The sequence below is a fragment of the Netta rufina genome (assembly GCF_964035555.1).
Source record: "Netta rufina genome assembly, chromosome: 10".
NCBI classification, from domain to species: domain Eukaryota; kingdom Metazoa; phylum Chordata; class Aves; order Anseriformes; family Anatidae; genus Netta; species Netta rufina.
This window is the reverse complement of record NC_140133.1, coordinates 1,357,397-1,373,371: the sequence shown is the minus strand read 5'-3', so window position 1 is coordinate 1,373,371 and position 15,975 is coordinate 1,357,397. Positions and strand designations below refer to the sequence as shown.

The 15,975-nt window shown below is 36.9% G+C and overlaps 1 protein-coding gene across 2 annotated transcripts in view; it reads right to left on the bottom strand.

The window, feature by feature from the left end:
* Positions 1 to 15,975, bottom strand: part of ARHGEF3 (Rho guanine nucleotide exchange factor 3) — a 128,163-nt gene that overhangs the window by 67,664 nt on the left and 44,524 nt on the right. The window lies entirely within an intron of this gene.

Genomic DNA, 15,975 nt, shown 5'->3' with positions numbered 1-15,975 from the left:
TTATGATACCTTGGCAAAAGAATTTGCTTAAACTCTAAAGAGAACCAAAAATCCAGTAAAGGTTAATTATCAAACTTGTTTCTGTGTATATGTCCACTGCCCTCTACTGTTCTGAGCATCAGAGACATTACTGGTCTCTTTTTCTCAAAACTGCCACACAAACCTAAGCAAAAGCTTTATTCCTATTGAGGGACAGATTGCCCAGTTAGCCCCGAGCCTGCTACACAGGTTTGCAGGTTCTGTGTCCCACCCTGCACGTGCTCAGCTGGTGGGCTGTTTATATGTCAGTATGAGCAACAGAAGTGCTTGCTGTCAATGTCCCAGGCAAAATAAAACCAAAACCCACCAGCCTAGGTCTGCTGCAGCACAGCAGCAAACTTCTACATGGCACTAAGGCTGCCACAGAGCTGCAGGTAGCCAAGCACTTCTGAGTAGCCTTTCACATTGCTGCCAGACAAAATGGCAGCTCCTTCCACCTTTCTGTAAGCACAGAATTAAGTTTTACTTCTACAGTGCTATCATGATGGACTTGAGATTTTTCTGGTCACTGTAATATGAAATGAACACAGAAGCGAACAATGAAATGAAAATTATGTGCAATGCGTTCAACAGTAACAACAGGAAATGGGTGTGCATGTACGGGATACTGTAAGGACAAGGATCAGCAGAGCTTTGTTTGAGGACTAGTATTTATTCTGTCTTTATTTAAACTTCCTTCCCCTTTTCAGAAGACAGGGAAGACTATCAGGCGCTGGAATCTAGCAGAGTGCTGCATATGCTGAACCTTTTTCAGTTTGCTACAAAAGCAGAGCTGAATTCAAATAAATAAGTTCGATACACTTTTACTTCCTTCTTCTTAAAAGTTCCTTGCTACGTGATTGAGCAGCAGTTATTAGTATAGGATCCTTTCTCAGTCAGGACTTCAAGACAGAGACTTCAGGAGTGCTACATTAATTATACTTTTAGTTAACACTTACAATCAATGTCTAGGGATTCTAAATTGGTCTAGCATATAAACAAGAACTAAGATGCAGTTTAGAAGAGTCCATGCACTATTCAGATTAGTCTCTTCTTCCCACAACCACTTTTCAGCTACAACCTGTCACGCCCCGTTCCCAGTGCCCCCAGGTAATACAATCAGTCACATGCAATTAATCCTTGAATTCCTTTGCTCCTGGCCAGCTGACCTGGTGAGGTTGCAGTTCCCAGCCTTATATGTTTATATTGAGAGAGCTTATTACAGGCCTCAGTTGTAAAAGCAAGAATAAATTAAATTGAGGCTATTTTAATGCTCAAACTCTACCTTTAAAGGTATTGCACTCTCAAAGGCATGTGCATTTAAGGAAGGCATTGTGCTCTTCCTCTATCTGGACAGCAACAAACTGCACTTGCTTCAGCTGCCTGCTTAATCACAGCTGTCACCACTTCTGCTTCCCAACCTGCTATATCAGTGGATGGCTTTTGTTCTTGGAATGAAAACCACAGTGAAACTTGCTCACTTGAAAGGCAGATTCATCCAAATTACATTTTTTTTTTATTATTTTTTTTAAGAACACAAATCTCATTGCAAAAGAGCTTGACTTGCTGATGCTGTGCACAGCACCAGAACCACATACAGCAGAATAAAATAACTTCCATAAACTAGGTCTCTACATGGCTTTCAGTTGGCTTCATTAGCAAAAACTGAAGTCATCCCTTATAGTTCTAGTACTCTGCTGTTAGTCTGCTTTCCTTCAGTCTCTTCATTCAGCATCATTACACTGCTCTACCTTTAAAACCACAGACAGGTTCCTGTAGATGGCTTTTGATATAGCACCTGAAGTGCTGCTCTTTGGCTTCACAAAGAATAGATAAAATGGCCGCATCCAAAACGGATTTTTCAGCATAGATTAAAATTAATTTTGCTTTCACTAAAATTACATGTTGCTGTGTCTATTTTAGGATTAAATATACGTGGGGAAAATAAACACACTTGAGCTCTATTTCTCAGGAAACAAAGTTTATATAATACTGGTGGGTATCCCTATGACTCTTGATTCTGGAATTATTCTTGAATTTTTTTTAGCCCAGTTTCAACCAAAAATTTTAATGTGAGCTCAGCAATATTAATATACACTAGAGAATCTACATGATTTTATGTCACTGGCAGGTGTGCATCGCATCTCCCTGGTGTTCCATGAAAACCGTAAAACTGTAGTATTTAGTAGATTTCTTCTGCTATAAATTTTCAAGTAAACCATGTGTAAAATACACACCCACAGCAAATATAAATATTAAGTATGTCCAAAAACACTACAACAATTATACAGCACAGCAGTTATTCATCAGCAGTCTCATTCTTAAGCTAATTAATAAAAACAGAGAATTCAAATGGATAGCATTTATTAAAGCAAATTTCACAAGTTAAATAGTTATTCGTTTCTCTGACCACCTTGATAAACTTCCAGGCCTGTTGCAATTTTGATTTAGCTTCTTTAAACATGTTTTAAGTTAGAACTGCATAAAGCATTCCACATAATATCTTAAAAATATTCTGTGCCATAAATTTGTCATAGACTCTCCCTCTCACTACTGTTAAAGGTGGCATAAAACAAAATACATCCAATTAAGAATTCACTCTTAAACTTCTATGTACTTAAGCCATATTCTCCACAGCTAATCCAAGAGTATACAGGCCTTGAACACAGCCCTGACTTACTTGCCTCACACTGCAGTTCCTCACCTTTGTTACATTTCTAAGAATTTCAAAGTACGGTTTTATTCAACACATACACAAATATTTTGAAATAACTTTACTTCTTGAATAAAAGGAAGCTCTCTAATTTTCCAGCCACTGACAGGATGCTATGATCTGGTATTAGAGCTGCAAATTTAGAGATCAGATTTGTCCACGTGTGACACTGATGTGCTACTCTCATTCACAATGAATAGCCCCAAAACAAAATCCCACAAGTCATTAAGAATAGTCCAGAATTAAATGCTAGCTGTTGCAACATGTAAAACATGCCTACATGAACAAAATTTCTAAATTATACTGAAGAGTTTAAAATGACAGATTATACAATTGTGTAGTCAATCCCAACTTTGCAGTTGGGAAGCGTTCTCCCCAAAAATATTTAACCTAAGTCTCCCTTGTCACAAAATAGACTGATTTTGTAAGCCTTCTTATTCCTGTGCTAGCTTGGCAAATAGAGAGAACAAATGCCACCTTTACAATTACTCCCACACACTCAAGAAGTGCGTGCACACTTTTACCACAAATTGAGTCTTATTTTTCTACATGTGACAAGTACTAAATCTTTTACACTTTCTTCATAGGTGACATTTCCTACATTTAGTATCAATCTTGCTACTTTTGAAGGTGCAATACCTAAAACTGCGGCCAGTTTTCCAGATGCTTCTTCATACACACATCGTACAGCAGCAGCAGAGTAATTATGCTCTGTAAATATGCTGTATATGGTATCTGTTTTAGCTTTCACTTATATGCACGAAGTCTATGCACTGTCAAGATGTTCTAATATAAACAGCAGTGTCAGACTGAATTAGCATTTTTATACTAGGAGACAGAGACAGAATGTTTACACATGTATGGTAAAACAACCGAACAAGAAAGAAAACAAAACCAAGAACTATCATCCTGCAACAATAAACTACCAATACACAGAAAAAAAAAAAAAAGAAAAAAAAAGAAAAAAAAATCATCCATCCCAATACCAAATATTGGAATACATTATCTACATATTTAAGAAGTTTATTTCCTTACAGAAGGAAACACCCCTGCTAAGCACCATTTTGGTTTCATTAAGACAGAATTTCACACCATGCTTGGAAGGATGATCTGTGCAATTTCAACTTACTACAATGCCACACAAGCAAACAATAAAAAGTAACATAACCCTAAATGGATACTCACCTGATGATGCACAAAAAAACAGCACCACACCATGAGGCACTTTGTATTGTACTCAGATTTGAGGTTTCTTAATCTTCAGCGTGACAGTGAAAACTGCTACAAAGAAGTCACTATGTTTCTCCTTCAGTTTTTAGCAGGAACTCCTCCCCATGCGGCCACACAGTTTGCTCTCGTTTCCTGCCATGCAGTGTGCTAGAAGTGTCAGAAGCCGAGTGATACACATTGTCCTCTCTATCTCAGCTTTGGATTTTCTCACAGGGTGCTTTAAATAATACTTCAGGCATAAAGAAGTGTTTCAAAAATTGCCAACAAGTGTAAAGAGAATGGCAGTAGTATGGTGAAGGTAAAGACATCTTTAAAGTGTTTTTCAAGTAATAGGTAGGTATTTGGGGAGCTTTGAGAGTCAGTAACTGAAACACTGCCTGCCACCTATGTGTGCACTTCTCAGTCTCAAATTAGCAACGGGCTTTAACCTTGAATGTGGACAGCTATCTCCAAATGCAGATGCCTCCGTCAGAAGACAAAACACCTGGTATTTACTGGGTGAAACTTTTAAACATTCAGTTCACGGAAAAATTCAGTATTACAGAAATTAAGGGATCTGCTAAGCAGTTCTTAAAGAAAGAGACATGAGGGCAAGCACAGCATGTTTTAGAAACGACTCAGAATGACAGCACAGATATGCTTGGCAGAAGGCCCACATTTTGCATTTGAGGACATGTCAAGGAAGTGCAAAGCTTGATTTTATCTGTGGGAGTTCTGTATAACAGATGAAGGAAACTCAATTTTTGCTGATTCTTCACCACTCTTGGTAAGCATGCCTGTAGCAACTGCCTTCCATGGAACAAACCCAGTGATTCTTCATTTTACTTGAGTTGGGAAAGCTACATACCTTAAGCAGAAAGCTATATACCTTAAGCATCAAAAAAAGCATTCACCTTGAATTTACTGCTGCCTTAAAAATATTGGATAAGACTGGTGCTACCCCACCAGCATAAGAATCGCCAGGCCATCTGTAATTTCAAAACTGAGAAGCTCATCCTGAAAGAACTCCATGGCCACATACACGTTTGGCCATTAATATGATTAAGAACTTGCAGTCAGGAAAGTTACAGGATTAGGTTCCAATTTCATAATCCAAACCAGAAAATAGAATGCTTCTTTAAGAGGTCTTATATTTACATGACAAAATACATTACGACTGGGAAGAGAACAAGTGAGTCAGACTGACCTGCCGATAACAAGAGTCTTCTCTCAAACTGCCAGCTAGGTCACTAGCACATATTTGTTTTCTGTGATTATACACTCAGTTAATTACCTCACTTGGCCATCAAATTAACTTGTATTACTTCAGGATAAGAAAAGCTAACTTCCACAAGGTGTTCATCTGCAAGGTATCAAATTATGCAATTTTCCATATATTACCTGAAAATTTATAATTGTATATGCTTCATGCAATTTCAACGTCCATTTGAGCAGCCCTCTTCAAAATCTAAACATGCATAAACATAAACTCCCCTTATCCAAAGTAAACTAGAAAACAACGCAGAATAGTTACAAATAATAATTGAATCTGTAAGTATCACAAGTGATTGAAACACAGTGCTTTATATAAAAAATGATGGAGCTTATCCATCTTTCCATCATCTTTCCTGCATCACAAACAGCATTAATTCTTTTGGGTCAGAAAAACTTGTCCTTAAAGTAGTATCACAGAATCTTTTAGTTTGGAAGAGACCTCAAAGATCACCTAGTCCAACCTATGACCTAACACTAACCAGTCCTCCACTAAACCATATCACTAAGATATGGTTTAAGTAAAAGGAACTAACTAAAAGGGACTTTGGGGAGAAATATGAATTAGTCAAATCATTCATTTTAAGATACTAAAAATCAAGCTGTCAGCATAATAAATGCAAGACAAAGACATTCTAGACCCTAGATACTTAAATCTCTCTGTTGATCTGTTGAATTTTTGTGACTTGACAAATACTAGATTGTTCTGCAGAATCCTGAATGCTTCTAGTAGACAAGAATGTCAAGAAACATCTGAATTTAGGTAGCAAGCAAACAATAATTCTAAATTAAGAAAGCACATACCTAATGATTTGGTGCAGTCTTTTGTTGGTATGAAACTCAGCACAAAAAGTTTCTGCTGAGCTTGGAGGCGAAAAATAAAAGGTGAAACTGATAGCAGTTAGCAACTAATTCCTTTAAAAACAAGAGCCTTCACACTTCCCAGCAGACAGAAAATATTTAAAAAAAAATCCTCAGGAAGCAGATATTTTCTGCCAAAACTTTCAAAAATTACTTAAACATTTCTTTTTTGGAGAATGGTAAATGTTGTTGGTCTTTCTTCCCTGCCTAACAAAGTGCTAGAACCATATCTAGCCATCTTCTCTTCAGTGCCTTTCAGCGGAGAACAGTTTATTTTCAAAGGAAATCCACATAAATTCTATATTTAAACAATATACAGGCAAGGATTTTTTCTCAAGATTCCTTTTCCTTTTTCTTTCTTAACTTGTCTTTAGACTGTCACAAGATGTAAGTTCTTTCTTAAACAATCTTTCACCCCATCACAAGAAATTTTAATGTTTTGCCATCAGGAATTGGTAATTCCTTGCCCAGGCTTGAGTACTTGCTCTTAAAAATATATATAAATAAATAACTGTAGAAAGCTCTGTGCCAGATCCAGAAATTAGGATTAAATATTAGATGTTGAAGTTCAGAACTTCATTCCCAAAAATTTAGCCTCAGCTGTTGCAGAAATCTAAACTCCATGGGAAGCTCGTATTTTTCCATTACGCTTGCCCAAATTTCTAATTCTGCTTATAATCACAGCGATCTCAGCTCTGACCGCACTGAACTTTCACTATTTCATACATATTTCCAAATATGATTCAGAAACTAGGGCAATTCTGACAAGTCTTTTTAGAAAAGGTATAACATACTTACTGGATCAGGTGCCAGATATTAGAGCCTATGTGATATTGGAGCCCACTCCTATTAAACAGCATACACCAGGACTCTGAAGAAGCCTGACAGGCTTGACACCTCAATCTCTATGGAGGCAGCCCTAAATAAAAAACACCTTTTTTTTAAAAAACAAAAAACAAAAACACACTGCTTTCATCACTAGACATACATAAGGATGCAAGGTTTATATCCTAACTTATTTTACCAAGAAAGATTTGTGTTGTCCTATATCAATTTCCAAGACAGTCTGCAGGACACATTTTCCAGAGAAGTTCTGGACCCTGGTCCTTACACTGAGGGACAATCTGGAACCAGTCTACTGATTCTATTTAAAAAAAGAATTATTAGAATGGAGATGGAAAAAAAAAAGACGACACCATTTGGTAACATTTTAACAAGAAATATGTTCTTGTTTTTATGTATAAAAGATGATTCAAAAGGAAAATGTGAAACTTTACGGATGCCTGGAGAGTTAAGAAAATGTGGATTGTTCTTATACAAGTTCAGGCCAACCACAGCTTAAGGATTGTTAACTAATCGTTACCTGTAGCAGTAAACTCATAAGAGAAGCCTGTTCTCAGAGGAAGAAAGTAACACTATTTGGTTTTCACTGCAAGGTGGCTGCACAAAAACAAAAAGGCCTAGAACCAAGATCTGAAAGGCACAGAACTACAAAAGAAAAGATACTGAAAATATCTAGATTTCTTACAAACAGATCATTTAATTCTCATAAAATTGTGACCATGAGTGCCACGATTAAGGAAGAGGTAAGATTTTCCTGTTAAAGCGATGGGAAGCATTCAAATTAATCTTTTCTCCATTTTGTTCTGTTTATGACTATTAAAGCTTGTCCTCAAGATGGAAAGAATAATTACTAACAAAGTAATTAGGAAAACTAATTAAAATAGGGATGCAATTTTATCATTATTATTTTTTTTTAATGTTATGATTTTCATGGGTCTTAAACTGCAACAAGGATGAGGTTAGGCTGGCAGGCATTTTTCAGTCAGGTTTCCTGGTAACACTGAGATTTCCATATTCCATTTCCTGGACATCACAACCTACAAACACTTCAACCTGTTTTTCTTCTTTACATTGACACTCGCACTACTTCTTAGGTCACCAATAGCCTTCTGTCTCAGAAGCCAACAGCATTTTAGAAGCACAATGTCAAGCATGAGTTTTCAGCCCAGCATCAGGCATGAGACTGGCCAACCAGACGTCGCATCAACCTTGTAAACAGCATTGAAAACAGACTGCCACTCTTACCTGCCTCAATCGACCCTGACTGATAGCATGGCAAACACTGCTCTCTAACCTCCATGTAAATAAAACAAAATATATGTTTTCTTGCAGTTGTACTTTAGTCAGCCTCCAAGGTGTCTGCACTTTGTTGACAGCAACATCAACAGCAACCACTTGAAAGAAGCGCAGCTTGGATTTACATACATTGCAAACACCCACACAAGTAACAAGGAAGGAAATCTAAGACACTATCTCTAGAGATTCCACACAGGAACTGCCTCAGAAGATTGAAATGAAGAAATCATAATTAACAAGCTCAAAATACATAAATACACAAAAACTTTTCATTTGGTATCTGTGTAGCTGTAGCACTGCTGCTGATTCTGATGGAGCAACAAAACAGCACCACTAACACAGAATCAAAAAGCCAGAAACATGGGTTAAAATTTGAGTATTACTGTAACTTTGGCTTACATGGAGACAATGATCCCTGAATATTAATGATTTAAACTCAAAAGATATCTGACAACACTTCAAAGAAATTTTTCTGCCTTAATATTCTCACTTATAAAATACCCATACTACAGGTGTGGCCTAAACTTCAAATCTGGCCAATGTCTATAACAAGCAGCTGCTCAGTCTTTATTCAGGTTATCTATTTCCAAGCATCTTCTGTTGCCCAGACCTTAACAAAATGATAATAAAATGCAAGCAAAACTAATATATAGCAGTTTCACTGTTGCTATCTTGTCTATAGCTCGTGATAATATAAAGGGGGGAAAAACAAAAACAAAACAAAAACTTCAATAATTTTTCACAGCAGTATCCTGCTGCTACAACTAGGATTTTGAAAGGTATGACTAAAGGGAACGTGCACTGCTGAAGTACTATGTGGTATGAAGACAAGTAATGTTCCCTTTTTGCCTTCCAGAAGCCTAAGCAAGTTAGCATGTGGGATCACATGCAGCCAGCATCCAAAATCCCTGCAGTTCCCTCCCTCTCTTATAGAGACCATCAACAAAAGCCACTCAAAGTCCTGTTTCCAAATGAAAGCAGGAGGAACTCAAATTCCTTCCCCCCTCAGCTCCTGTGTTCTTTATATTCCCTTCCAGTCCTCCCTTTGACTTTCCTTCTCACCTGCTCCTTAGAAGACTTGGTTTAGCTTTCTGCCACAGGTACAACTTGACAACCTCAACCAGAACCTGTGGAACTGTCAGTGAGAGCCAGATGGTTGAGTAGAACTTCTACTGCAGCACAGCGGATTTCACAGCTGTTTTGGCAAATGGTTGCTCTTACAACCTTTTCCAAATGCATAAAATATTTATTTACTTTTAATTTAAAACTTACTTCACAGTTTCAAATAGTACTAACCTAACCACTGACAATTTTGAAATTTGTACAGCAAACTTGGACTGATTGGTGACAATTTTTACAGTTACTAGCACGGGGAAATTAGATAAAAGACCTTCACAATGGTTTGCTTAAAAAAAAAAAAAAAAAAAAAGGAAGTTTTGATGTTAATGATAACTCTGTAACAGGTTGCAATAACACCACATTTTACTGAAAGCATCATGAAAAACAAAAAAGCACTTAGAGTCCATGAGTACCACCATTCTTGTCCAGTATTTGTTTTACACTAAGATTTATGTTCTGAAATAGGGTAACATCAATAAAATGTTGATAAATATTCCAAAATTATTACTGTAATGTTGTTTTCTCAGACCAAATGGCATCAAGTTCAGCTGAACAATGGCACCATGCTGTTAACCATCACAAGTTTCTGAAACAAAGTGATAGGAAATACTAATTTCACATCATGTTTTCTCCGTGAGCAGCCACTGTTTGGGGGTCAGGAAGAAACAAATACAAAGAAATGGGCAGAGGTTAGTGTGAGTTAAATTGAACATAGGTCAAGTTCATCTGCTGTTGAACAAAGAAAAGAACAGTAAATGAAAGCAGGAGTACAAGGTAACACCCAATCTATGATTAAAGGCAGGAAATCTGCTCTATAACAGAACACCGAACTTGGCCTAAGAGAATGACAATTGGACCTATCTGCATTATCACATGTTGCTTCTAGCTCAGAATTGTTTGTATGCATAAAATAGCTGGTGTGACAGGTTTATAGTACACAGAATATTTCTACTATAAATAACAAACCACACCCAGAACAAAAATAAAACATGTTACAAAGCACTGACAAAGATTCATAAAACAAAGCCCTACAGGGTCAACAGAATGTCTACATACATGTATGACATGTTCCAATAAAATACCTATTCTGTGAAAAGATAACATCAAATCATAACAAATCCTTAGAAATGGGACATACCACACTATTTTTGCTATTAGAAAATACTAATAGAACATCTGAGATGTAATAAATGGAATGCCTACCTTTTACAATACAAATAACAATGGAAAAGTCTTGCTGATGTAAAAGCCTATGAGAGTCTCTTCATTTCAAGAATGCATTTAGTAAAGTGCTCTACAAGAATGCCTCCAAAATTATTGCCCAAAGAAACATATCACCTAAAGTATATTTTGTATTACTAGCATGAAATTAACCTGAAAGTCGTGTTATAAACTAAATTAGGTACTAATCTCAAGGATGACTTTAGTTGTAAAGACTGCCAAAACTTTAATAAAATGGCTACTGATTTGAATTAATGAAAATACTGCAACATCTTAAGCATTACAGAATACTCTGGATAGCATGAGCAATAACAGCTCATAAAATGTGCACAGGTATCTCTACCCAAGTCCCAAACTAGTAGAAACCTAGCAAAGGCCAGGCTGCATCATTCATCTCATCTAACCATATAGTAACGCTGTTTATTTCTTCCTTAAATAAAACCACTATGCAAAGAGCATAGTTACAATATGTTTTCTCTTCCTCCTAAGATGCATTGTATGTAAGTAAAAGGTCCATACCTGAGAGTACTGTATGTCAGTGGTGGGAAGTAGGGGTTAACTACTCCTTTCCAAAGAACCCATAGATGTCTCTCCAGCACATCCAAGATCTTTGCAGCACTGCTGTATGAGAAGGACCTTGCAATGTACACTACCCCCTGATACTTCAAAAGGATAGAGCCATTTATCATGGGCCTAAGAACACACATATTTACAAATCCTGTTTCATGATTTGAACATTCTGACATGACACAACTATGCCCCTTATACATTGTGGATAAAGCTTGATTATCGTGGTAATTAAACAATCAGTTTGGAATAACGCATTCTTAAATTCATTTAAAGTTTTAAGTTCAGTGTATACATTAAAAACAGAATAATTCCAATGTGTGTTTTGGAACTGCAGCTGAAGTCAACTGTTATCCAGTTACGCAAATGCCACACAATGAATTTCTGATAGCATCTCTATTTTTCTGCCAACATAAACCTTGCTATTCCAAGAAAAAATAGTCTTGTGACTAATCAACAATAGTTCCAATAGATTGTTCAAAAACAAAACCAATAATAAGCTAAAATATTTCTAACTCCGCCCATAGATTAAGCAGGGAGACATCAAAAACAGCTCTGACAAACAAAAATCAGCATCCAGGCTGCCTGCTTGCATCAATTTATGAGCTCTAGTCTTCTGAGCTGCAAACAGTATATCACTGAAATAACTATTTTTTAATAATTAAAAAATAATGACTTTTAATAATTATTTTTAAATGCTCCTATTGCACTCTACATTGCTGCTATCAACAGTCTGAAGTTTCCCCAATCCTGCCATGCTACAAAGAACAAACTTCAAGACTACAGAAAAACTCAGCTTCTACTAAACCTGTAGACAAGTACTATATCTACAGCATCCATCCTTGAGTACATTAACACATAAAGACTTACAGATTTGCTTCTAACCACTGCTAATACCAGACATCAGACACATTCTGGCCCAAGAAAGGTCAATGCTGGATAGAGGCAAAACATCACCCCCATGAAAACAAGACAAAAAGAAAGCCTGCACCAAGACTGAAAGAGGAGGAAGTGCTGGGGCAATTCAAATGTGAAGTGCAAGCACTTCACAGGAGCTTGCAACCCACTGGAAGAAGAAAGAGGAATAGGTGTAAAAAGAGCAAGTGGAAGAGAAGTACACATCATTTCTAGAAAGGAGAAAAATATGGAATTTGTACTTTTTCTTTTCAAAGACAGATGAGATGGATCAGAGAGCAAGAATCTACTTATCTCCTAAACAAACTGGAAGAGGTTAGGAAGAAATCAAAGGACTGCCCACATAGGGAAATATATGAGCGTACAGCAAGAAAACAGGCACGGGAGAGCTGGGATGCCAACAGCACTCCCTCAGGTGGAGGAGTCCTCCTATTACATCTGAAGGAACTGTTTCTCATAACGGGCATGGTTATTACAAATTATACTGTCCATGCAAAATAATTTTTCTTCTCCATGGAGGAAACTACTGAAGTTGTGTCTAAAAAACACAAGTACATTAAAAAGAAAAAGAATGTCATATACAGGAAAAAGCATAATGTGGCTAACTTGTGTTTAAAAAATCGTATTGGTCGTACAATGTTCATACTTACCTACAAGAGAATCATATTTCAACACTTTTAAACTACAGATATGAGCTCATAATTTTACTTCAACAAGTACAAATAAAGACCTGCCTGATACCACTTCTTAGAAGTTGCTGTTATGGGTAATATAATTGCTTAAGCAAACGAGTATCAGTGGGTACAGGCATGAAATAGAACCAGTCAGAACCCAGAGCTAATAGAGGTGCTCTCTGCAGTAGTACTTAATTATGTTATTAATTATCAAGTTAAAGCTAGCAAAAAACTTTCCCTCTTAGCAACCTTTATCTTGTTTTGATTCACGCACCCTAACGGGAATAACTGAAGTCTGCCAGCCTGCAGAAAAGAAACACACTGCTTTGTAAATACTGTCTGAAGAGTGTGGAACTCTTGCCATTTGGCGCAAAAGACTTTTTTTTTTTTTTTGGGAAACCACTTACACATCTAAAACTAACCTTCAGCAAGTTTAGCACATTTTTATGTCAGGCTTCTCATAAATTAGATCAGCCTTCCTCACTGGTGACCACATCTACAGCTTGGTTAGTTAAAAGCTTTTGCAAAACTAAAAAGGAAACAAAAAGGAGGAAATAGGAAGAAACACATTTGCAATAAATCATCTCGAATCTTTAGGCAACTGCACTCCAAACGTCTCAAAATATTTCAAATAGAAAATGTTGGTTTAGATTTCGCTATTGATTTATTTTTAGCACTAAAGTTACTGTAGGGGAAAAGAAAAGAAGAGAAACAATCATAATGGTTCAGATGTTTGTTTAAAATATGCAGGAAGTGATGCTAGCTCTTTATGGAACAGTATAAAGAAATATCAACGAAATTTCAGCACAGAAAAAAACAGCATCCTCTTCAGTTATGCCTGCAATCCCAGAACTCTTAATTAACCAGGTAACTGTTTTTCTTTAGATGGTCTGTCAGTTTCTTCATTGCCACCTGAAGCATCATCATATCTGTGGGACCGCTACGTACCATTGCGCTTGTAAATATATAAATACGCCATTATAGAAAAAAATATAATTTAAAGGCCTTTAGTAGCCTGAGCATGCCATTCATATTATTAGGGCACTTTAGAAAATTATCTGCTGGTGAAAACAAAGTGATGATTTTGAGAAAACAGGAGGGGAGACAAGCTGAAATCTGAAATTTCTCATGAGAGATTCTTATGCTGCTTCAGTTCAGAACTTTCTTGTAAAGAAGTCTAACTATACTTACTATGGATAAAACGGCACACAGGCATGTAATTCAAGCAAGCAACCACAGAAGCTTTAATCCTGGCATCTTCTACCTGTAGGTGCATCACTGTATAAATTTAATCCTGATTTGACGTGATTTTTTTTTCCCCATAATAAATAGAATTGTTTCCCACACCATGTGGCAACTTAACAAATTATTGCCATATATACATTAGGAAAAGCATATTAAACTGCTGTATCGTATGGAAAAGCAACAAACAGTGGTGCTTGGGAAAGCCTTCTACCTGCATAAAGGTTTTGGTGGAAGGGTGGCATGGAGATGAGAAGGTGAGTTAATCACAACTATGAGAGAGAAAAATAGGTTAATACCAATATCTGTGCTAAGATCTATGCTGTTCTTTTCTTTATTTCAGTATTGACCTGCTCCTGAGTTGCCCCTTCTCATCAGATATTCACAACTTTTCTCCATTACCAAGGCCTTGCCACAATTTTTTCACCCTACATATAGCATCTTTATTTTCTCAGAATCAACATTTGCAAAATGTGGAACCGATGAGCACGTAGTTTTATAGATTTCTACCTCCCTTCCACACTTCTGCTTCTTTGCTTTCACACCCTCTAGCTTTCCTCCATTTCCCTACTGTGTCTCTCTCCACTCTCTCACACGATCACTACATCATACAGTGCTTTCTTCATCCTGATTATCCCTCTTCCTAAGCTGCACCTTCCTCCTCTTTCCCCCTTATAAAGGCAATATAGGTAATAGAGGGAAATATATATCTGGGATAAATACATGGCTATAGGAAGACACTACCCAAAGTTCTGGAAGTAATTGCTACTATTATCTAAAACCGACAGCTTTGATAGAAAAACACATAAATTATATCATCTTGACATGGAAATCCCCGTAGAGGAAATTAAATATGATCTCTAACCACAACACTCAAAATGAACACCTCAGAATGGAAAAAAGCTTCTTCTGATAAAATGAAGTTAAGAAATGAGAGGGAGCTAGAAGTATAGAGGAGTTTCCCCTCATGAAGTGTTTAGCATCTGGGCCTTCCCTATCTCTCTTTGAGGTTTCTTTCCGAGTGCAAAGTGAGGACAGATGTACAACATTGTAACTTTATACTTAACAACTTTCTCCTGTTTTATTGTTTGTGACTTTAAATGATCCTGTATTATAGTCTGTAGTACAGAAATAACAGAGAAGTTTTAACAAAGCATAGATCACCTCAAGCATTTTGGTTATTCCACTGTCAACATTAACTTAGTTCTTTTACCCAATAAAATTTTATGCCTGTTTGAGAAAAGACATCAAAGTTAATATTTTATCATTAACCATCTGTATCAAAGCCTTTGTGACCTGAAGTCTGCTCATTGGACTTCTGTAACATGTTTTTTCCATCCACCAAAAGAAAGTTGATGCTGACAAATTGCAAATGTCAGGAGGGACTTAGCTTTCTTGTCCAGTGCTCAGTTGGCTTGACTTCAGCATCTGAACAGATCCAGTGAACAACTGGCACAGGTTCTTCCCCAACATAGTAGTTCATGCCAAACAATTCACTTCAACTGCCAATCACCATGCATTTCAGGAAATATTACAACTATAGAACCAGGCCTCTTTGCTAGTGTCCCATAAGTTTCCTTTGAAATAAGGGAGCAGATAACTCCCACATACCTTCATTTCTGTATATGAAGGAAGCAGTCTGAAAATCCTTTTATCTATTTTAGTATCCTTTTTCTCTTATTCAGGCTATAAATAGAACACACTGCTATCTCCTTTTAGGTTCTTGATTTCTCCTGTTAATTCTGAAGGTGTTTTTTTGTGTGTGTGCGTGCGTTAAAAACAAACAAACAAACAAAACTTGCCAGTTCTTTATTCTTAGTGGATTAGCCCAGTCCACCTCCGCCACAGAGCTTGGATCGCTGACATCATATCGCCACACTTACCAGCTCCAGGCCTTTATAGTCCCAGCGAGCCACTGCATCACTGTTTCACCAGCTTTAGCTCAAACCTACAATATTCTTTCTATATGAGCTTCCTCATATAATTTTCCAGCACAGTTGAAGATTTGACAAAATACTAATGTCA